This window comes from Carlito syrichta, unplaced genomic scaffold (genome assembly GCF_000164805.1).
Source record: "Carlito syrichta isolate Samal-C Ts95f unplaced genomic scaffold, Tarsius_syrichta-2.0.1 Scaffold311553, whole genome shotgun sequence".
In the NCBI taxonomy this organism is placed as follows: Eukaryota; Metazoa; Chordata; class Mammalia; order Primates; family Tarsiidae; genus Carlito; species Carlito syrichta.
The window spans coordinates 473354-498496 of NW_007255649.1; the positions used below are offsets into that span (position 1 = coordinate 473354).

Consider the following 25143-nt stretch of genomic DNA (forward strand, 5'->3'; position numbering starts at 1 on the left):
GAACAACGCTGCGATAAACATTACGTGTGCAGGTATCTTTTTTATAGAGTGATTTGTGTTCTTCAGGGTATATTCCCAGTAGGGGGATTGCAGGGTCATATGGAAGGTCAATTTTTAGAGCTTTTAGGAATCGCCACACTGCTTTCCACAGAGGTTGCACTAGTTTACACTCCCACCAGCAGTGTAGAAGTGTTCCCTTTTCACCACACCCTCTCCAGCAGCTGAAACATAACTCTTTTAAACAACTACACGGTGGCTGAACCCAGCCGTGATCTGGGAAGCCATGGGGCTGCTGGCTACAGAGACCGAAAACAAGACAGTATGAATTACTGGAGACCCTGAGGCACCGTGCTCTAAGAGAAAACTTAAACAGCAACTTTTCCTATTATCTCAAAAATTCCTCGTGACACAAACAAACTTAAGAGTAAAATGATAAGAATTGAAACTTGTGATCAAAGTCTACTTTAGAAATGGGTTGCTTAATCATCATTTTGGACAATATATGAAGCTTTCTGCTAACAGCAAGCCTGTTGCCATTCCCTTAAGGCCACCTGTGTTCTCTCCTGAACGTGTGTTTTCTTTTTTCTCTTCCCCCCCCCATAAACTGTACTTTAAAACTCTCTCAGCCGGGCTCGGTGGCTCACCCTGTTATCTCGCACCTTTGGGAGGCTGAGGTGAGTGGATTGCCTGAGGCCGCGGGTTCGAGACCCGCCTGGGCAGCGAGACCTCATCTCTACAAGAAATCAAAAAATCAACCGGGCGTGGTAGTGCATGCCTGTAATTCCGGCTACTTGGAAGGCTGAGGCGGAAGGATTGCCGGAGCCCAGCAGATAGAGGCTGCGGTGACCGGGAGCGGCCACTGCACTCCAGTCTGGGCGAGTGAGACTCCAACTCAAAAAAAAAAAAAAAAGAACTCTCTCAGCAATGCACTTTGAAATTAGTTTCTGTGGCGGAGTCAAAGAACCCATGGAACAACTGCACCTCATGCCCCCCAGCATCACATGTAAGTCCCCAAAGTGCAAATAGCTTGATAATGACACTGTGCCTTTGTTCCCTTGAAACAGTTCCCACAGTGGAGACAAGGATTGCTTGCTGGGCTCTGGACAGAAATATAGTTATAATTAAGCATTAATGAGGCTGTACTTAGGCCCACTTTCTTGTTGCTGAATGTCAAGTACTGCTAGATACTGACCATTTTTCATCTCATTTTTCCTATAGGTAGACTTTCTGACATTAGGATCATAAGACTTTGAGAATTGATTTGCATCCCCTTGTTCCTATAGACAGGATCTCTAATGTTAGACTTATAAAGCTTTTGTTTAAGGATCATGATCTCTTTCAGATTCTGAATTTTAGCCAAACAGCTGACACCAACCAGTTTGCAGAAACCCACTGAGGAAGAGAATCAGCTTCTTCCTCTCACTGTCCCATGACTTCACCCTACACTCTTCGCCAATCAATTATCTCCACACTTGAGCCTCTTCCAACATCCTTAAAATACCTAGCCCCAAATTCCTGGGAAGATGGATTTGAGGTTTATTTCTGTCTCCTCATTTGGTGGCCTTATGGTTAAACCTCTTTCTCTGGTGTCTTGGTGTATTGACTTGTCACCCTTATAGGACAACGGACCTGTTATGGTTTTATTACTAAGCTTCTTATAGGCTCTATCTGCAAGTATAGTCACATCGGGGATGAGAACTTCATTTTATAATTTTGGGGGAATACAATTCAGTCTATAACACCCTCCATTTTAGGGCTTCATGCACATCATGTACATAACTGAATTGTAGCCTGTGTTACATTGTGCTTTTAATGATAGTCATGTATTGCTTAATGACCAGGATATGTTCTGAGAAATGCATTGTTAGGCAATTTTGGTTGTGTGATCATAAAGTGTATTTATACAAACCTACTACACACCTAGGCTATATGGTATAGCCTCTTGCTCCTAGTCTATAAACCGACACAACATGCTACTGTACTGATTCTGTAGGCAACTGTAAGCAATGATATTTGTGTATCTAAACATAGAAAAGGTACAGTAAAAATATAGTATAATCTTATGGGTCCACCATCATATATGTAGTCCCTTGTTGAACAGAACATTATGTGGCACATGATTGCAATATTTATTTTTCTGATTATAAAATTAACACATAGTCCCACTAGAAAGTATGGAAAATGCAGAAAAATGGGAAGAAAATAACCATCCTTCATAAGCCCACAACCTAGAGATAAATATTATTAGTTCAATGAGGCCTTTCTGATGTTTTTTTTTCCTGCGTGTAGATATTCATATAATTTTTTTACACAGATGGAATAAAACAATGTGATTTTTTTTGGTAACAGCTTTCTTGAGATAGAATTCACATCCCATACAATTCACCCATTCAAAATGTACAATTCAATGTGGGTTTTTTTGCTTTGTTGTGTTTTTGAGTTGGAGTCTCTGTCGCCCAGGCTGGAGTGCAGTGGCACACTCACAGCCACCCCAGCATCGACCTGCTGGACTCTGGTGATCCTTCCACCTCAGCCTTCCAAGTAGTCAGAACTACAGGCGCGTGCTACCATGCCCAGCTAATTTTTTATTTTATTGTAGAGACGAGGTCTCGCCAAGTTGCCTGGGCTGGTCTTGAACCTGCTGGCTCTGGCAATCCACTCACCTTGGCCTACCAAAATGTTGGGATTACAGGCTGAGTCACTGAGCCTGGCCCAATGTTTTTTTAGCATATTCATCGAGTTGCACAACATCACCATGATCAATTTTAGAACATTTTTATCACCCTCCCCCAAAACCCATATGCTTTAGGGGTCAACCCCTGGTCCCCAATATCCCTGGCTTCAAGCAAATTATAATTTACTTTCTGCCACTGTAGATTTACCTGTTGTGGACAATTCATATAATGGAATCATACAATATTTGGTCTTGTGAGTGGCTTTTTTCACTTAGCATTGTGTTTTCAAGTTTAATCCATGTAGCATGTAATCATACTTTTCTGTGTTTTAAATCAGTTTTATTGATAATTCATTCATATACCATACAATTTACCCATTTAAAGTATAAAATCCAATTGCTTTTAGTTTATTCCCAGAGTTGTACAACCATTGCCACAATCAATTTTAGAATATTTTTATCACTTCAAATTTCTTATCTTTTTATTGTTGAATGCCACTACACTGTATGGATATATCATGTGGTATTTACCCATCGGTGGGCACTTCTGCTTTTTGGATATTATGAAAGATGCTGCTATGAACATTTATGTACAAGTTTTTTATGAGGACATGTGTTTTCTTTTGAACACACACCTAGGAGTGGAATTGCTGTGTCATGTGGTAATTCTATGATTAAGCTTTTGAGGAACTGCCACACAAGCCATGTGCTTTGTAGGTTTTTCTGCTTTGTTTTCGTTTTTGAGAGACAGGGTGTTGTATACTGCCCAGACTGGACTTGAACTTCAGGACTCAAGCAATCCTCCTGCCTTAGCCTCCCTAGGAGCTGGAGCTATAGGCATGTGCCACTGCACCTGGCTATCATGTAATTTTTTTAAATCCTGATTTTCATGTCTTTTCATGAATTTTTAAATGTTATAGGAGCATATAACTCTTAATGTTTGTGGAGTTTCAAATACTAGTTAACCAATCCCGTTTCCAGGGGTACTTCCAATTTTCATTATTATGAGCAGTATTTCAATGAATTTCTTCAGACATCAATCTGTTTGAAGCATCTCTGGCTATTTCTGTAAAGCAGATTAGTAGAACCATTGGATCAAATAGCTCTCAGTCTCTCTCTCTCTCTTTTTTTTTTCTGAGTTGGAGTCTCACTCTGTCACCCAGACTGGAATGCAGTGGCACGCTCCTGGCCACTACAGCCTCGATCTGCTGGGCTCCAGTGACCCTTCCGCCTCAGCCTTCCAAGTAGCTGGAACTACAGGTGTGTGCTGCCATGCCCGGCTAATTTTTTTGATTTATTGTAGAGGTGAGGTCTCACCAAGTTGCCCAGGTGGGTCTCGAACCCGCGGGCTCAGGCAATTCACTCACCTTGGCCTCCCAAAGCGCGGGATTACAGGCTGAGCCACTGAGCCCGGCCATCAGTCTCTTTTAAGGCTCTCAGAGCATAATGATACTTTGCCTTCCAAAGGTTATGCCAGTTTGCATTCTCACAAGCAGTTTTGGAATGCCTGCCTCACCTCCGTGTATTTTAATCATTGCTCGAATCCACCAGAACATGAACATCTGGAGGGCTGGGACCTGACTGGGCATCTCTTACCTCATGCCCAGCTCAAGAGGCAGCACATATGCAATTTGTGTTCCATGAATGAGCAAATGAAGGCCCAGATGAGTGTGGGGATGGGGGGGCAGGAAGGAGGGGATGGGTGTATGAGACATTGTGAGGGCAGCTCCACAGGGCTCAGCTGATGGGGGAAGTCAGCACAGACACAAGTGGCAAAAAGGCATCGCAAGTGGAAGCGCCTTGACGTGGGAGCTGAGCAGCTGATTGAGGAGATGAGAAAGCCACACTCCAAAGTCACTGAGGGGCAGATACTGGGAGGGACGGTCTGGACACTGACAAGCAACTTTCTTTTACACTCCACTCTGCAAGCACCCGCCTTTAGGCTGAGAATTGCCTGAGCTAACGAGGTCATCAAACTCTTTGTTCACCTGGATGTCCTGGGGAGAAAGTCATTCAAGGCAGGACATATGACTTTCTGGGGATTTGGGTGACAATCTCATATTCCCCAGACTATTAAGATAGAGGAGGGAAGGCAATCAAGGGGACTTTTAGGGATCTGCTCTATTCCTTGACCTGGGGGCTACTTACATAGATATATGCTGTTTGTGAAAGTTTACCAGGCTCTACCCATTATCTCTGTGCATTTTACAGCATAAATATTGTTCCTTAATAAAGCCAAGGACTTGAGGAGAAGACTACTAGCACTCATTGTCTTTCTCCCTGCAAGCCCTTTCCTTAGGGTCTATCATCTCATCTCATCTTCACATTGACCCTGCTGGGTCAGTGTTAGGCCCATTTCACATAAAGACAAGGCTGAGCCCTGGAGGGTTTTATGGAACTCTAAGGCTTCATAAGTGTTTTCTCCAAGCTGAGGATAAATATGGGTTAGTCAGTTTAGACTAATGATGATGGTTAACAAACAGAAAATTGGATCCAGGCTGGTACTGATGATTCTTTGATGGAGAACCTTGCCCAAGATCCCACATTGACAGACCCAGGATTTGGTCCCAGGCCTGTACTGACTCCAAAGTCCATGGTGTTTCCATACCAGAGGCCTCTGACAATAACCATACATTGTGGCGAATAAGTGTGAATTTTGGCAGAATAATTTCATATCATCTATGTCTTTGGGGATGACAGAATTCATTGCTGACAGGAGTTCTCAGAGCAGAAGGCACAGGGTTAAGGCAAGTTGATCGTGGGCTTTGGAGTTGTGGAGACCAAGCAGTTAGAAGGAAACAGCGAGGTGTGACATCGGTTGTCCCAAACCTGAAGGATTAGAAAGGTAAACACATTTTTGCAAAGACTTCACTCAAGTCTGAGTTGAAATAAATCAGGATTAGGATCAGTACTGATTTGCAACTAGAATTTTCTTTTTTCTTTTTTTTTTTGAGTTGGAGTCTCACTCCTTCACCCAGGCTGGAGTACAGTGGCACGAACGCTCATGGCCACCCCAGTGTCGACCTGCTGGGCTCCAGCAATCCTTCTGCCTCAGCCTTCCAAGTAGGTGGAACTACAGATGTGCGCTACCATGCCCAGCTATTTTTTATTTTATTGTAGAGACAAGGTCTCACCAAGTTGCCCAGGCTGGTCTCAAACCCGCAGCTTCAGGCAATCCACTTGCCTCAGCCTCCCAAAGTGCTGGGATTACAGGCTGAACCACCGAGCCCAACTCCTTTAGAATTTTCTTTAACTATTCTTATTTTGGAGTTCTCTCTTTAATGATTAACTGTCTTAGAATGAATGACATTTTTTTCTATATAGTATAAAAAAAGTAAAATTGAATGAAAAGGGGTCTTCATCTCCCTCACAGCCACTCAAGTGAAAGCTTCCAGTGCCATAGTCCCTGCAGGCAGTTGGGAGGGGCAGAAGGGAAACCTTGCACATCTGCCAGTCAAACTTCAGTGAACAGCGATGCTGCAGAATGATGTCCCAGTGTTGCCAACATGGGACAAGTTAAAACAAGGGGCAGGAATGTCTTGGTGCATGATCAGTTGGACCTTGAAAGTTGGTGAAGGAAGTGTTTCAGAAGTCTGTGACAGGTATTATCAATAGCAAGAGTCTATTGAGAATGAATTTAGAGAGGTGGTGACACATCTGGCAATCTGGTAGATTTCCTTCAGTGCCAATACTTCGACACAATTTAACCAAGACATTATCATGTCATTTCATGCACTGAAATAAAGGGACAATTGTTTAAAAAACAAAAGGGAGAAAAATGGTTGAGCTAATAATGGTCGACTGAGAAGGAAAGACAGACTTTTTAATTATTTAAAGATTAATTATAGCAGGAAGCAAAAGGGAAAAAGCAAAAAAAAATCCTGTATTACTGGTCTATTTTTTCTTGAATGGATACTTGAGGTTATTAGAATAGACACCTGAGGGAGTTAGAGGTTCATGTGTTCATTCAGGGGAGACCTGAATGGCATCTTGATGACTGGCCGTTGATTGTGAGTCAGATGGGACTAGCTTCATGCACTGTGGTGAATCCAAGGTCTGTCTCTGCGAGCTTTATGGAAGAGTGGTTACCAGCAACAATTCATGTGGTCCAGTCCACTGAAGCTTCAGCTGGTCTTTAGGGTGCTGACTTTTCCAGGTTTTTAGTCGCACCCAGTCTCCAGGCTGAATATGATGAAGCGGCACATCTGGAGAAGTAAGACCTGCTAAAAGTAAACTTGTGAATGGCAGTTAGAGTCAGGCCTAAGGACTGCACATACTTAACAGAGTCTGGCTCTTTTATGTGTATGTTGTTGGGGTCTTTTAATCTAGGAGTGGAGCATAGGAAGATTCTCCCATATAGAACTTCACAAGTGTTCAATTTGAGCCTGCTTCTGGGGCCACTCTTAATCTGAGGGGGACGATAAGCAAAGCCTTATCCCAGTTTGTGAGTCTTCACCTAGTCAGAAGGCCAGAATGAGAGCTGCTAGTTCTGGTTCTGCTTTCTGTGTTAATGTCCTGGGGGAAGTACCTCAGCTTCCAAAACTTTCCAGAGTATCACTGTAGCATTACCCAGCTTCCATTGTCCCTGGTCTGAAACTACTTTTATCTGTGAACATCTCCATCTCTTGATCTTTCAAGGGTATGTCCGTCAAATCTGGACAGCTAGAATGAACTATTTTGTTAATTTGTAAGCAGTCATGCACAGGCTCACATGCTATGTGAGGGAGCAAGGTGGCAGGATTTAAGGTGGCAACAGTTTTTAATGTCATGTTTGACTTATCAAGGAAGTTAGACTGATATTTACCTGGCCATCCAGAGGTCAACCAATAGCCTCCTTTTTATTCCAATAAAGGAAGTGTGTAGTGAGGGGCATGCACTGTAGTGGGCTGGCCCAGGGTAAACTTTTCTGCTTCCTGAAGGTCACAGGTGGCAGCAACAGTCTGAAGGCAAGATGACCATCTCTTGTGATGATGCCCACTTGTTTTGAGAAGTAGGCAACTGGCCTTCTGATGTTTCCCAAGTCCTGGATTAGCACTCTTAAACTCATTCCTTGTCTTTGTCTTTCACGCACAAATAGGTCAAAGGACTTTCTTATGCTGGAGAGCCCTAATGCCCAAGCTGTTAGCAACCTTTGTTTAGTAGTCAAAAGTGACTTTTGGCAGTCTCCAGTCCATCCTAAGGGTTTGTTGTCTTCCTCACCTTTAAAGTGTCATAAAGTCTGAAGTTGGGGATCCAAATGCAGCAGAACCCGCCTCATGCCTTAAAAAACCTTCTTAGGCCGGACTCAGTGACTCAGCTTGTAATCCCAGCACTTTAGGAGGCTGAGGCGAGTGGATTGCCTGAGTCTGTGGGTTCAAGATTCACCCGGGCAACTTGGCGAGACCTTGTCTCTACAATAAATAAAAAATTAGCCGGGCATGGTAGCGTGTGCCTGTAGTTCCAGCTACTTGGAAGGCTGAGGTGGAAGGATCGCCGGAGCCCAGCAGGTAGAGGCTGCAGTGGCTGGGAGCGTGCCACTGCATTCCAGTCTGGGCGACAGAGTGAGATTCCAACTCAACAATAACAACAAAAACCCTCCTAGTTGCCACTGGGTAATAGGCTTGGAAATTCTAGCAAGAATTTCCCTCAGGTCAGGGAGCAGGTTTCTCTGCCTCTGTGAGAGTTCAAACTCAAGTTATTTAACTGAGGATTGTGAAATGTGTGCCTTTTTCTTGGATATCTTATATCCCCATTCGGCCAGAAAATTTAAAATTGATGTGGTGTTCTGATCAGAAGCCTCCTTGGTTGTACTACCATTGCAGGATTCATATTGCAAGTTCATATACCCACTGCACAGTGACAGACAAATGCACTGACAGTAGGATTTACAGTAGAGAACACAGGGTGCCAAGTGAGGAGGTGGGAGGAGACCCTCACCATCTACCCAGAGAATTCTGGGCTGGGGCCTATAAGGAAATTGTGGAGAGTAAGAGGCTGAAAAATTAGGGTTGACGATTGGTTATGGTAAGGGGGATGAAATCCAGATGTGGACACTACATTCTTTGGTCAGGCTGATGTCAGTTGTTTCACAGTATGCAGGACATGAAGGAATATCTTAAAGGAAAAATTTAATAGTTCATAATATTCAAGTTGCTGTGTATAAAGCAGTTAAGGGGACCTATAATCTTGAAACAGCATCTATGTGATTCTGAGGCAATAGGCAACAAATAACTGTGAGGAAGGGGTCAGAGAGTAACTGACCTCATGACTAATGCTGGGTGGCTTATTTTTATTTCTTCCTCACTTTTCCTCCCTGATTATTTTTTAAAGTTTGTAGGGATGGTTTCACTAGCAACTAATATGTCATCAAAATATTGGAGTAAAGCTCTATCTTTTAGCAGAAGGTCCAGGATGTCCTTAGCAAGAACTTCCCAAGATGGTTGGAAAGATTTTAAAGACTGTCTAAGAGTACTGCTGTTCTGTCTTAGCATCTGGGCCTTCCCATTCAAAAATCAAACAATTCCTGTGACTCTGAACTCAGATGCAAAAGAAAGCACCTTCCAGATCTAAGACTGAACCAGCAGAGCTCACAATGTAAAGTTATGAGTAGTGTGTAAGAATTGGGGACCAACGGATGAATGTCCTCTACAATTTGGGACTGTCAAGTCCTGAATAAACCTATATTCTTTAGACTCAGGCTTCTGGACCAGCAAGATAGTTGTGTTATACAAGGACAAGTTCTAGTAAGTCCCAACTAGAAGAAAGTGGACAACAAAGTTCAATACCTCATTGTGCTTTTTCCCTCAGGGGGTATTGTTTTAGATTCCCCAGAGCTGTCCCAGCTCGTACCTTAACTGGTACTGGAGTTGTGGACTTAGCCCTCTGTAGATTCTCATTTGCCCAGGCATCAGGACTCACTTCTTGTAGCAGTTATTCAGGGAAGGGAACAGGCTTCCGAGCCTGAGCAGAAGAGAAGATGGGCAGCAGGCTGAAGGAAGCTGGCTTAGAGTGAAGTCGTGATTGAGGCCCACCTTGTGCTTGCTGGGAAAGCCAGGCAGGAAGTACTCCTGGGCCCTATTTCTGCGCAGGTCAGGAAACACCCCTCACTGGGAGTGCGTGGGCACCCGAGCACCTGGGTTAATGAAGCTCCTGCTCCAAAAGATATAACTCTGCCCTGCCTGGCCTGTGGAGGAACTGTGGCCTCTGAGGAGGAGGTTGACCTCTATGGGAGAAGCTGGGAGGTGGGGGGTCCCATCCACTCATAGGAGATGGGATCCTTGACCCCTGTCCAATCAGCAGGGAACAGAAAAATGTCATTTTGTACCAAATTAAATACATCGTGACAGTATCTTTTTCATGAGTCACTGGTAGCTGAGTTGGCCTAGGGTCACCTACTCCATGCTGCTGGCCATACCACCGTTGGCTCTGGGTAACCCTTACTATGTCTTTGTGGAATCCAGTATGTGCAAGCACTTGAGGATGAAGCCCAGGGAGGCAAGGCAGGGGAGGACCACAGGAGGACCATTGCCAATGCACCAGGCGTGACAGCACTGTAACCTGTCCCACCCCACTAGGCATCAGAGATCCCACATTCTCTGAGGAAGAACTTTCCAGAAACTCATAAGGAGGGCCACCCTGTACCTGCAGGAATCTGGGGAGGATGTCACTGTTCGCATAGAGAGCATGGAAAGTGAGCTGGAAGTGGTCCTGGGGGACCCAGGGTCTAGGGTGTTTCAGATGCAGGCATCTCTGCTTGCTCAAGGTGACAAATGGTGAAACAATTTATCTAATGGGCCCTAAAGACGTCTCATTGCATCTTTTCTCCAAAAACTCCCAGTTCCCTCTTTGACTAAATGTGACAAAGAGGCCAGGGAAGAACCAGAATTGAGGTAGGTGCTGTGTCTGGCCAACCCCTTGGCTGGAGTCTCCCTAAAAGTAACAGGAGGGGAGTTACCACAAAGGACTTCCACAAACCTTCCCAAGACCAGGCCAGTTGGGGTTCTAAGAAAGAAGCACCAAACACCAGGGTGACCAGTCTGTATTTATTAAGTATTTATTAAGAGAACACACCTATGGGGGGTGTGGCATTGCCTCACCACAGACAGGACAGTGAGGGCAGAGGTGTTCTACCTAGGAACTTCCAAGGGCTTTGGGGATGGAGTATATATGAGGGTTCAAGGACTCTGGCTGGGAGCAGGATCAGCTCTGACATGTTTAGCTACATGTCTGGTCTTGTAAGGTTTCAGGGCAACCTAAACACATTGATCACTGTGTGGAATATTCAAGACTGAATTTAGGTTCAGCCTATAGGGAACAGCATGCAGCTAGCCAGGTCAGAGTTAAGGCACTATGTTTCTCAGTCATGACACAGGAAGAGGGGAGATAGGGGGACCTGACACTGAAGGTCAGACAGGGACACATGCCCTGGTTAGAGCCCACAGGACAGCCTCTTCAAGCCAGAGTAGAGAAAAGCATGGGCTGAGGCACTACAGGAGAGCGACTGTGACACCAGGGGCAAGCTTGCTCCCTGGGTTCGTTTGTGCCCTATAGGGTCCCTTCAGTCAGTCTTGCTGATGTTGTCAGCACCCTTTAAAATGAAGCTCTGGCCCTAGTGTGGTTGCAGGTCTCTGGCTGACTTCACAAAAAACAATCAAGTAAGCGAATTACCAATCAAGGAACATCTGAACCAGTAGGTTTCATGTGAGGGTGACTGTCTAGTGGTCAGAAGGAAAATCTCAAGCAGTGCCGCCTCGGCAGGAACCAGCATGGAGCCCAGTAGCTGACCAAGGGTTTTGAAGATCAAAATCAGAAATCTGACTCCAAGGACTTGGAGCCTACAGCGCATCCTGCCAGTCTGGGGCAGCTCAGAGGGGTGGTTCTGTGTGGTTGTGCACCCAGAGAGGAGGAGGCAGACAGCCCTCCTGCCGCTGCTGGCGCAGTTGGGGAAGACCACGTGTGCTGTCCAGGCCAGGTGTGAGCAAGCCAAGTGTCCTTACTTTAAATGGACCCAAGGCAAGTATACTCCCAAGACATTCCCAATTGCTCCTTGCATAACCTTATCCTGCACACATCCTATAGGGCCCTCACACTAGCCAAGGGCTTCTGGGGAGTGAATTGTCTTTAGTGGTCTGAGCCTCAGGACTCAGAGTGGATGTGGTGTCTCCAGATGAAACGCCTTTGACAGAAACGTGTGGACAACAATGTTATGCAAGGAATACAACCGTAGGATGTGCTGTGATTATGAGCTTGTGCTGTTCCTAATGGGTGTGCTTTGTCTCCTCAGGGAGGAACAAAGGCAGCACTGCTCTCAGTGGAGTGGTAGCCCTGGCAGAATGTGGGGGAGCATGAAGGATCCAGCTAGAGGATCTTTTGCCCCATGGTGGCTTTCAGAGTGCCAAGTGTCACTTAAAAAAAAAAAATGAAGCAAGGGCTCAGCTTGTGTTTCATGAGAGGATATGACTAAATATCTGGGTCTTTCAGTTTAACATAGTTATGTTATCTGGGCGAGGTGGCTCATGCCTGTAATTCAAGCACTTTGGGAGGCAGAGGTGAGAGAATTGCCTGAGTCCAGGGATTCCAGACCAACCTGGGCAATATGGGAAAACCTTGTCTCTACAATAAATTAAAAAATTATCTGGGTGTGGTGGCATGTGTTTGTGGTCCCAGCTACTTGGAAGGATCACCTAAGGTCGGCAGGTTGAGGCTGTGGTGACCATGAGTGTGCCACTGCACTCCAGTCTGGGTGACAGAGTGAGACTCCTACTAAAAAAAAAAAAAAATTTATTATGCTGCTGTACTTTTCATGGTAAATAAAACAGCAGCTGGGAAAATAGGCTTGCTTTCTAGGGCTGTGCTGTCTAATAGTGTAGCCACTAACCGTGTGTGGCTATTTACATTAAATTATTTAAATTACTTAAATTAAATAAAACTAAAAATGCAGTTTGTCAGTTGCACCAATTACATTTCAAGCACTCTGCCAAGCATAGGGAAAGGTTGGTGGTTGCCATATTGGGTGGCACAAATTCTAGAACGTGGTCAAAAGTGGTATTGGTTCATACTATTCTAGAGTTTGCTGCATAGAGTGTAAAATTTACTACACACACATATCTCCCTTTCTAAATAGAGGGAGACGTCTTTGTACATTACACCTCTTTTCCTAGGGTTTTGTTGTTGTTGTTGAGACAGGGTCTTACTCAGTTGCTAAGACTGGAGTTCAGTGACACAATCATAGTTCACTGCAGCCTTGAATTCCTGGGCTCAAGCAATCCTTCTGTCTCAGCCTCCAGAGTAGCTATGACTACAGGTGCTACCACAACTTCCAGCTAATTTTTACAGTTGTTTTGTAGAGATGGGGGGGGCGTCTCAATATGTTGCTCAGGCTGGTCTTGAACTCCTGGGCTCAAGCAATCCTCCTACCTCAACCTCCCAAAGTGCTGGAATTACAGACATATGCCATGGTGCCCAGCCTCATTATGCTTTTAAGGGATATGTCTTATTGGTTTTCCTTTAGCTTATGGGTTTGTAATTATTTCATGATATATTCATTTAACAAATAGTTACCACCTGCACTCTGTGTGCCAGGCACTGTTCTAAGATGCTGACAATTAAACGGTGCTAAAGTTTTCTAATCATACAGGCTTTCCATTTTAGTGGGTTTTTTGTGAAAACCTCAAATTTGTGAAAATTCAGTTTTTGTCATAAGGAAAACAGTTCTATAATCCCAGCCAACAATAGTCCTTATCCATCCCTGAGGGGCCAGGTACAGCCGGTTCTGCGGAGGAGGAAGCAGAGGCTGAGCCAGGGTGGTCACTGGTCCATCTGTCCCCAGGCTCCGTGCCACACGCTGTAAGAGAATGACCAGGGCTCTCCTGAGGTTGAGGCATTGCCATTTGGGGACATATTCAGTTTTCATCCTCCCTGAATTCCAACTCCCAGGGTTACCCCAGATGTGCTGTTTACACAGTTTGTCACTGACTGGAACTTGAATCCTTTGGCATTGACCTTCCTTTTGGTAGCTGTGGGGTTGTGGGACGAGGAAGTGGCTGGAATCTGCTAGTAAAAAGGCTTCATGAGAGGAAGCTCTCCAGAGGAGTAGAAGTTGGGGCTAGGGTGGGCAGAGCCCAAGTATAGCTCCCCATGCCTGGATGTTGCACAGTGCCCCATGTGCCTGCCCTGAGCCCCAGTACCTGCTCACATGTTGCTGGTGAGCGTCTCCTTGCCCAGGTCCCTTTGGGCTCTCCGTTCTGTGAGCCAGAACTATTTGTTGTCCTCTTCCATAGCCTCTGGTGCAGTATGTATTGGGTTCACAGAGTCAGACTGAGTTGTTAAATATATATATTTAAGTTGGGGGTCTGTCACCCAGGCAGGAGTGCAGTGATACAGTCATGGCTCACCACAGCCTCAACCTCCTGGGCTCAGGCAATTCTCCCTCTTCAGCTTCCTGAGTAGCCGGGGCTACAGGTGTGTGCCACCACGCCTAAGTAATTTTTTAATTTTTTTGTAGAGATGAGATCTTGCTATGTTTCTCAAGCTGGTCTCAAACTCCAGACTTCAAGCAGTCCTCCCACCTCGGCCTTCCAAAGTGCTGGGATTACAGGCTTCAGCCACTATGCCCAGTCTGTAGCACTGATTTTATAAAATCAAAAATGTCCCCAACATTTTGAGTGTGTGATACATGCCAGGCCTTGAGCCAAGTTCTTTGTGTGCAGAATTTCACTGGTTCTCACTGTAGCAGTTCAGAGTTCAAGCATTTAGCTCCGCTTACAGACTGAGGGGGCCCCAGGGAGCTACAGTGTTCAGATTTCTTCTTGAAATCCCTCAACCTTTCTCCTCCTTCTGAGTTGACGACCTTACTCTTCCTCCTGGTTTCCTGGGCCCTCCTACCCTCCTCAGTGTGCTCCTCCTACCCTCTACATTGTCAGGCTCTGTCCTAGGCCTTGTGCTGCCCACATTCTATTGTGCATGGCCACTCCTACATCCAGCTGCTGGCATTCCCACTGACTTCTCCCAGGTACCTCCTTCCTCCCACCCATCCCCAAATCCCCTCACTCTTCCCTTCCCCAGCCTTCCCTGGCCCCCTCCACATCAAGTCTGTCCCATGTTGTGATAGCTAATAGGTCTCAAGGTCTATGATACCTCCCAGCTCCAAAGGCCAAGAAATTAGGTGGAGAGGAGGAGAGATAGAGCCAAAATAAAGTTAGTGCTTGAAATATGCCATGGAGAATTCTGGTTCCTCTTCACTGCACTGTGTGGGTAAGTGAGCATCATTGCCGGAAGATACTTACTGCACACAGATTTATTTGGCAGGTTCCACCTGTAAGTGCTGGCAGCAGGGAGTGCACCTGAACTTTTGGGGTGGTGCATTGAAGACAAATACAGCAGAATTTAGAAATACTCCTTTTCTTAGCAGTAAACCAAAGCCACAGGATTTCTGGAAAGATATAAGGAAGGCATGGAACTGGATGAAAGTCTGGTTTGTTTGTTTCTGCTGTTTAAGGCAGGCTCGTTCATGCTCATCAGCTGAGAGGAAGAAGACCCTGGAAACTCTTAGGGAGGAGAGACCCTGGAGTGAAGTATTATTTCCTGCAATTTTTTTTTTTTTTGAGTTGGAGTTTCACTCCATCGCCCAGACTGGAGTGCAGTGGCCGCTCCCAGCCACTGCAGCCTCGACCCACTGGGCTCCAGCGATCCTTCTATCTCAGCCTTCCGAGTAGCCAGAATTAAGGCGCGTGCTACCACACCCGGTTCATTTTTTATTTATTGTAGAGATGAGGTCTTGCCAAGTTGCCCAGGCGGGTCTCGAACCCGCAGGCTCAGGCAATCCACTCACCTCAGCCTCCTAAAGGCGTGGGATTACAGGCTGAGCTACCGAGCCTGGCTTATTTCCTACAATTTAAACTATGACCAAATTATATGTATCCAAACTAACGTTGCCAATTTTTTTCCTTCAGACTTTCTCAAAGTAACTATATTTCCTAAAAATACTCTAATAACTCCATTGGTTCCTGTCACCTCATCCTTTCCTCTCACTTTGGGCAGGGAGGGACGACATCTCTATGCACCAATCCAGCAGGAAGCAGTTACAGAAGACTGAACTTAATTCCTGTTCTAGTTACAAATAAGAATATTTTAAGACAACAAGGAGGGGAATGAAAAGATGTAATGCCAATGGGATAATTTAATGAAATAATCTTAACTAAAGTGTAGCCATTTTCTTAGTAAATTACTTAGCTTGTCCTCTAATCACTAGCCAAGGACAGAACCGGTTTCTCATAGGTAGCTACTGATAATTGTTTTGCAACCCTCTCCCCAGATTGTATTTTATTAATTAGTTTTCCTATTCCAAGTATTTGCCTCCAGCTATAAGAAACCAAGCCAATCAAATCTATTGTGATCAGCCCTTCATGACATTTGTGACACAGACCCCATCACCATGGCAACAGTTATGTGATTAACCCACCCATCTGCCTGCTATCCATCATTGTGATGTTAATACCCATGCTTCTCCATTTCCTTCATGATGACATACGCGGTCTGACAATTAAGTTCACAAACTCATCCTAGAAAAAGTGCTACATATCTCACTGCTGAATGTCATATGGTCACTTTCAAAGTACTCCCCTTGGGAAATTAACTGTCAAAGCAACTTTGGGACTCTTTTTCTGGAATGGCCATCAGAGTTATTGTCATATTACCCTTGATGTCCTGAATGTCATCAAAATGTCTTCCTTTCAATATTTTCTTCATCTTTGGGTAAAGAAAAAAGTCATGAGGGGCCAGGTCAGGTGAGTAGGAAGGTGCTTCAATACAGTTATTTGTTTACTAGCTGAAAAGTCCTTCACAGACAGTATTGTGTAAGCTGGTACATTTACTTCTAAATAGTAAATTTGGTTAACTGTTTGTCCAGTTGGTTCAAATTAATAATGAACAGTACATCTAATATCAAGCAAGTTTAGCAATATCTTTTGGACTCTTGATTTGAACTGGAAAAAGGATTGCTTGCAGCTAGGAGTTCAAAGTTACAGTGAGCTATGATTGTGCCACTGTATTCCAGTCTGGGCAACAGAGTGACACCCTGCCTCTAAAATATATATATTTATACTGAGAGCAATGTAGTAGTGTAAAAGATGGCTAATCTTTTTTGAATCACCTTACAAGGGGAAAAAAAGGTGGCTGAGAGTGAAAGGAGACTGGGGAAAAGGCCAAAAAGTTGCTTGAAAAGCCAGGAAGAAAGGTAATGATGATTTGAATGGAGACAGGTAGATTTAGAAGCAAATGCTCCCCTGGCAGGTAACAGTGTAGGGAAGAGAAATCATATATGGCCAGACAATTAGTAAGCTATGCTTATTTCTGCACATTTGCAATTATCATTAAAGGTTTATCTTGATGAGAGTTATCACAATTCTTTTCTATTTTAACTCTAAAAGTCGATTATATCTACTCTGTTACATTTTTACAGTGTAATAAAAGCTGGTTGTCAATTAAACTATATGATTATTACATAGACACTGTTCATTTTGACCTGAATGATTTGGAGGCAAAGTTACAGAAGTAGATTATGTGACATCCATTATTACATTTCCTTACAATAGTAATTTAAATGTACTTAATTTTTTTCCTTTTATTTCTAGTTGACATGTAATAATTGTATGTACTTATGGGATATAGTGATATTTCAATACATGTATACGATGTAATGGTCAAATCAGTAATCAGCATATGCATCACCTCAGACATTATTTCTTTTTGTTGTGAACATTCAAAATTCTTTCTTTTAGCTTTTCAAAAATGTGCAATAAATTAGAGTAAGGGGCAGGTATCTCTTCAATATTCTGATTTCTTTCTCTTTGGATGAATACCTGATAGTGAGTTTTCTGACTTGTGTGATAGTTCTTTCTTTCTTTTTTCTTTTTCTAAGCACCTGCTGAGAAGGATGGTAGTTCTATTTTTAGTTTTTTGAAACCTCCATAGTTTTCTACAATAGTGTTCTAATTTATATTCCTACCAAAAGTGCATGAGAGCTCCATTTTCTCTGCAACTTTGCATGTAGTTGCTATTTTTCATCTTTCTAATAATTGTCATTTTTTTTAAAGTCAAGATTTCACTCTGTTACTTAGGTTGGTGTACAGTGGCACAATCATGGTTCACTGCAGCCTCCAACTCCTTAGCTAAGCTAGACTCCTGCATCAGCCTCCTGGGTAGCTGGGACTACAGGCATGTGCCATCACACTCAGCTATATATATATATATATATATATATTTTTTTTTTTTTTTTTTTTTTTTAATATATTTAAAACTTTTTTTTAGAGATGAGGTCTCTCTATGCTGCCCAGGCTGGTCTTGAACTCCTAGGCTCAAACAATCTTCCCACCTCTGCCTCCCAAAGTTCTAGGATTACAGCCATGAGCCACATAGTCATTCTAAATGGGGTGAGATGATATCTCGTTGTGGTTTTGGTTTGCATTTTCCTGATGATTAGTGATGTTGAACACCTTTTCATATATTTGTTGGCCATTTGTATATCTCCTTGTAAAAAATTTCTGTTAGGATCCTTTGCCCAATTTTTAACTGGATTATTTGGGTTTTTTGCTATAAAGTTGTTTAAGTTCCTTGTATATTCTCAATATTAGTCCTGTCAGATAAAAAGTCTGCAAATATTTCCTCCCATTCAAGCAGATTTTCTCTTTACTCAATTGATTTATTTGCTGTGGAGATGCTATTTAGTTTAATATAAACCCATTTGTCTATTTTTGTTTTTGTTGCCTGTGCTTTTGAGGTATTAGTCTTAAAATATTTGCCTAGACCAATATCCTGAAAGGTTTCCCCTATGTTTTCTTCTAGTAATTTTATAATCTGGGGTCTTATGTGTAAGTTTTTAATTATTTAATTATTTATTTATTTATTTTTAGTAAGACAAGGTCTCGCTTTGTTGCCAAGGTTGGAGTTCAGTGGAACAATCATAGCTCACTGTAGGCTTAAACTATTGTGCTCAAGTGATCCTCCTGCCTCAGGCTCCTGAGTAGCTGGGACTACAGATGTGTACCAGGTAAATTTTTAAAATGTTTTAGAGAGACATGGTCTCACTATGTTGCTCAGGCTTGTCTGGAATTCCAGGCCTCGAGTGATCCTCCCACCTCGACCTCCCAAGTTGCTGAGATTATAAACATGAGCCACTGTGCCCAGCCCTTTAATTTATGTTGAGTTCATTTTTGTAAATGTGACAGGGAGGGGTCTAGTTTCATTTTCTGCATATGGATATCCAGTTTTCCCAGCACCATTTACTGAAGAGTGTGTACTTTCCCTGGTATATTAATATGCTCTTGGTACCTTTGTTGAAATCAGTTGGCTGTAAATACATGGGTTTATTTCTGGATACTCTAGTCTGTTCTATTGATCTGTGTCTGTTTGTATGCCAATACTATGATGTTTTGGTTACTTTGACTTTGTAGTATATTTTGAAGTCAGATCATGTGATACTTTTAGCTTTATTCTTTTTTTTCAAAATTTTTAAGTTGCTTTTCTTTTTTTTTAATTAATCAATATTTTTTTATTATGGTTTTGTGGGGTACAGTTAAGGATTAGGTGTACAATTACGTTTCATTCAGGCACCCTGTTGATAAGAGGTGTTTTCCCATCCCCAGACAGATATTTTAGCTTTATTCTTTTTCTTCAATATTTCTTTGGTTATTCAGTGTCTTTTGTGGTTCTATATGAATTTCAGGATTGTTTTCTGTGTTTCTGAAGAATGTTGTTTGTATTTTGATAGGCATTGCATTGAATCTGAAGATCTCTTTATGTAGTATGGACAATTTAACAATATGATTTCTCTCAAAACATGAACACAGGTCATTTTTCCATTATTTGCATCTTCTTCAATTTCTTTCATCAATGTTTTACAGTTTTCATTGTAGAGATTTATCATCTCCTTGGCTAAATTTATTCCTAGATATTTTGTTCTTTTGTAGCTACTGTAGATGGCATTGCCTTCTTGTTTTCTTTTTGGCTAGTTTGCTATTGATATGTAGAAATGCTGCTTATTATTCTATGTTGATTTTGTATCCTGTAATTTTATGGAATTTATTTATCAGTTCTAAGAGGTTTTGGTGGGGTCTTTAGGTATTTTTATATATAAGGTTGTGTCATTTGCAAAGAAGGACAGTTTGGTTTCCACTTCTCCAATCTGGATTCCCTTTGTTTCTTTCCCTTGCCTAATTATGCTGGCTAGGACTTCTAGTACTATGTTGAATAACAGTGATGAAAGGGGGCTTACTTGTCTCGTTCCAGTTCTTAGAGGAGAGTGTGGAGAAACATGAGGCCCGATTAGGACAGCATCAGTTGGATAAATTGGATAAACTGTTTTGAGAAAGGATATCTCAGAATGAGATTACAAGAATTGTGAAAGCTGAATAACCAACTGAAAAACATTTGCTGTTTGTCCTGCAGCCAACATAGAAAGTAGTTAACAGCAGGTTCCTGGTTTCCCAACAAACAAAAAGACAATCAACGATTGCTGTTTCAAAACAAAACCCAGGCTGGGTGCAGTGACTCACGCTTATAATTCCAGCACTTTGGGAGGTGGAGGTGAGAGGATTGCCTGAGCCCACGGGCTCGAGACCAGCCTGAGCAAATTGGTGAGATCTCATCTCTACAATAAGTCAAAAAATTAAATGGGCATGATGGTGCCTGCCTGTAGTTCCAGCTACTTGAAAGGCTGAGGTGGAAGGATCCCCTGAGCCTAGCAGGTCAAGGTTGCAGTGGCCAGGAGTGTGCCACTGCACACAAACATGGGTAACAGAGTGACTCCAACTCAATAAATAAATAAATAAAGACAAAACCCTACAATCGAGCAGCTGCTTGGCAAACCTCTGGTAATGCATGTGGTCAATTTATAGAAGTTCTCCATGTCCCACGGACAATTCCTTGCCCACATTGAGTGCCCCATGTTAAATCCAAATACAATAGTATAAATGCTTCTATCTAGCCTCTACCTCTTTGCAGACAGCAGACACTCTCACTGCTGTCCTGTCTGTTGGGCCCAGCACAACATGTCTTCCCTTTTATTCATCTACCTTTACTAATTCATAGCTGTCTTGGTGAATACTCTCACTCTCCACAACTCTGGCCACACTCAGCCTGCCATGCATGGCGTTTTGGTGGCCCATTTGAGGACCCCTCCTAACAGAGACCTCTTCCCCCACTCTCTTCTTCCAACTCGAGACTCTTGATGGACTGTGTCTAAGATTAGACAACAGATGGTCCTGGCTGGGGCTACTTTCTGGCGAGTCCGAAGGCCCTAAGGAAAGATATTAGACCACCATCGCCCAATCAAGTGAAAGGCAAGAGTTTTCTTTCCTTTTACAGTTTTCCAGCGGATGATTTTTAGTAACTCTTTGGCAACTGATGGTTTCTGGCCAGGGCACTCCCTGTTGTAGCCTGAATGCCAGACAGTGTACGAGTTTGACTGCCTTGCTCTGAAGGGAGGAAGGCTTTCTCCTATCTCTCCTGGTCAGAGGTCCCTAATTCCAACGTGTGCACATGGCTGATAGCTGGAAGCTCGTCCACAACAAACTCACATGCTTAGGGAGACCCACACCTCTCTTTCTCCCTCTCCAAATATCCTGTGAGAAGAGCCAATCTTCTTGTCCGACCTCATTAAGCCAAGTAAGCCCAGAAAGCACCAGATTTGTGAGTCGCCCTTCAACCTTCTTTCCCTGACCTGATCTGGTCACCCAGCATCCTTGGCCTTAGTATTTGGATCTAAGCATCTTGGCTCCTGGCTGGAGTACCTCCCTATCAGGCAGGATGCCCTTAGAGCAAATTTGTGTCCCTTCACAGATGTCAGAGATCTTCTCCAATAGGTGGGATGCCCCTTGGAAAATGTATCTCTAAGTGGACCTCTTTCCCCTCAGTAGGATGCTCCTAGAGGAACTGGCAGTTCAAGTCCTTAGCAGACGATTTTTCCCCATCACACCATTCCCCCAGATTTACCCCTGACCTGCATTTTAAAACATTGGAATACATTTCACCCTTAGACTCTCAAAAAGAAACATCCAATTTTCTTATGTAATAAATTACAGCCTTCTTACCAGTTTCCGAACCAGGGGTCTTGGCTTTTACATGGAACTTTGGGCCCAAGCACTCTTTCAACTTAACCTGTTCGTCATAATTCTTCGAAATGATCTGAGGTTCCTTATATTCAGGCTTTTATAACTCTCTCTCAGGATCCCAATCTCTACCAAAACTGCCAGGTATGTTCAGTCAAATTTTTGGATCCTACTAATTCTGACAGTCTGGCCATCCATTTTATCAGCCAGGCCCCTCCAGACATTAGACCGAAACTCCAAAAACCAGATGAAGGGCCACAAGACCCTTTCCTCATGCTATGAGACATTGGCATTCAAGGTCTTCAGCAACGGAGAGGAGGTCTTGAAGAATGAAAAGGAAATAAAACCAAAAAAGGAGACAAGCAGCAAGCCCAATATATGGCAGCTGCTATTGTCAGTTCCCTGCCCATACCAAGACCCCAAACATGGTTGTTAACAGTGGGAACTCCACCTAAATGGCCGCCCTTCAAGCCAAAGTTGACACCTTTTACCTGTTATCATCATAGCCAACCAGGACATTTAAGGTATAACTGTCTCCAGAGGAAAATGCCCCCTGGACCTTGCCCATGGAGCAAACAAGAAGGACACTGGAAGCCCTTTCCTCCTTGTGCAAGGGGATCATCCCACAACGAAAACCCCAAGTACAGGCTAACCCAGGAAAACAACAAATGCTTTGAACCCCATTCCCTAACTACGGGGAGCCCAACAAAGGGGACAGTCTCCTTAGTGGCAATTAACAGTCTTCAAGACCCAGAGGCCATGAAGACTACCTTATTTTCCATCTCTGTGAATAAACCTTGGGCAACTGTATGTATGGCAGAGGACAAAATTAACTTTAACTTCTTAATTCCAGAAGTTACGTACTCTGTCCTAATAGCTTTTCTCGATCTACTTTCCAGTTCTCAAATCTTCTCACTAGCATAAATGACCAGCCCAGGCAGAGACATTTTTATCCCCTTTAGTCTGTACTTTAAAATAAAAAAACATTTTTAGGCCAGGTTTGGTGGCTCAGCCTGTAATCCCAGCACTTTGGAAGGCCAAGGCAAGTGGATTGCCTGAGCCCGTGGGTTTGAGACCAGCCCAGGCAACTTGGCGAGACCTCATCTCTACAATAAATAAAAAATTAGCTGGGCACGGTAGCGCGCCTCTGTACTTTCGGCTACTTGGAAGGATGAGGTGGAAGGATCACCTGAGACCAGCAGGTCAATGCTGGGGTGGCCGTGAGTGTGCCACTGCACTCCAGTCTGGGTGACAGAGTGAGACTCCAACTCAAACAAAACATTTTTACTCACTCCTTTCTTGTTTTGCCAAGTTTCCTTACCCCTTTACTTGGAAAAGATATAATCTCAAAATTCTTACCTGTGTAGAAATTGCCAAGTGTTCTCATTAAGTTAAATTTTTAAAATGCCTTAAAAACAAGGATAACCTGCTCTTCCAAACAGTCTGTTACCTCCAAAGCTTATGCATTAAGCCATTTAAGACAAAAGTTCCCAAGGTGCAGGTATTTATGGCTTTATATCAACACTCTACAAACAAAATTCTGTTTGGTTATTTAAAAGGTTAATTCAAATTATGGATTTAGAAAAGTTATTTATGAAAAAGGTAGAAAGGAACCAGCAAGTAGGAAAAAGATGTGAAGACAGTTATTGTTATGGAGATGTATTTTTGGTAAGGAAGCCTATAAAGGAAAGAGAATAATTTTGTATAGATAAAAGGACCCAAGCCAAAATAGAGTTACCTTGGCCATTTTGGGCAGGTAGCTTAGTATACTTCATACTTTTGTCTTGTTATGGTGAATAATGCTTACTTTATTTTTATTTTTTTTTGAGTTGGAATCTCACTCCATCACCCAGACTGAAGTCCAGTAGCACGCTCACAGCCACTCTAGCATCGATATGCTGGTTTCAGGCGATCCTTCCGCCTCAACCTTCCAAGTAGCCAGAACTACAGGCATGCACTACCATGCCTGACTAATTTTTTTATTTATTATAGAGACAAGGTCTCACCATGTTGCCCAGGCTAGTCTTGAACTCGTGGGCTCAGGCAATCCTCTCTCTTCAGACTCCCAAAGTGCTGGGATTATAGGGTTGAGGCACCACACCCACCCTAATGAGTTACTTTCTTTTCTTTTTCTTTCTTTCTTTTCTTTTTTGAGTTGGAGTCTCACTTCGTCACCCCGGTTGGAGAGCAGTGGCATACTCACCACCACCCCAGCATTGACCTGCTGGGCTCAGGCCATCCTTCCGTCTCAGCCTTCCAAGTAGCCAGAACTACAGGTGTGTGCAACCACACTAAACTAATTTTTTTATTTATTGTAAAGATGAGGTCTCACCACGTTGTCCAGGCTGGTCTTGAACCCATGGGCTCAGGCAATCCCTTCACCTCAGCCTCCCAAAGTGCTGGGATTACAGGCTTGAGCCACTGCGCCCGGCCTTTTCTTACTTTCTAATAGGCTCTGTTAACTCTCTTACTCTGTAGTAAGCTTGATTAACTCCTCTGACTAGAGTCACTGATAAGTAAAGCTGTGACATAGTCCCAGTAACTAGCACCAAGAAATTATAATGTACATTTTTGCTTCAAAGATGTGTTTCTTTTTTTTTTTGAGTTGGAGTCTCACTCTGGAGTGCAGTGGCATGCTCCTGGCCACCGCAGCCTTGTTCTGCTGGACTCCGGTGCTCCATCCACCTCAGCCTTCCAAATAGCTGGAACTATAGGCGAGTGCTACCACACCCGGCTGATTTTTGATTTATTGTAGATACGAGGTCTAGCCAAGTTGCCTGGGCGGGTCTCAAACCCGCGGGCTCAGGCAATCCACTCACCTTGGCCTCCCAGTGCTGAGAACAGGCTGAGCCACTGAGCCTGGCCCCAAAGATGTGTTTCTAACTATCAGTCCTGTTTACATGACAGACCACCTGATCTCCGAGATGAAAGAAATGGACAATCAGGAGGCCACTAGCCTTCCTGTCATCTCTCCCAAGATTGTATTTTCCCCTTTTTGTTTCCCAAATCCAAGAACATTTGAAAATTACCATCTGTGTCATAAGACTTTGCTTTACAGACCTTGGTTCAGTCTCTCTGTCTACATAATTGATTACCTAAAACTCAGGCCACTGCTATCCTGAATAGCGAATTGCTATGATGACAACCCCCTCACACCACTGTCATGTTCCACAGGAAGGTTCTTTCTAAATCAAACACCTCCTTTTCCCAGCCTCACACATTTGCAGCCACATTTCTTGTGTCTCTCCCTTAAGAAGTAAATACATTCTTTTCTAATTTACTTTCTGAATAAAGTTTTTTCTAATCTACTGTGTGCAATTATTTGGATATCTGCGGCACTGACCTATCTCACTGACCTAATAGCAGGAAAGGATCTTGTATGGTAAA

At 43.4% G+C, this 25143-nt stretch overlaps 1 pseudogene across 1 annotated transcript in view; it reads right to left on the minus strand.

Annotated features, from left to right (window-relative positions):
* LOC103271352 overlaps nucleotides 1-1493 on the minus strand; it is a 14404-nt pseudogene extending 12911 nt beyond the window's left edge. Inside the window, exon 1 of the transcript XR_002482582.1 lies at nucleotides 1473-1493. The product of XR_002482582.1 is annotated as a tubulin alpha-3 chain-like (transcript). The remainder of the gene's footprint in view (nucleotides 1-1472) is intronic.
* Between the last annotated feature and the right edge of the window lie 23650 nt (nucleotides 1494-25143).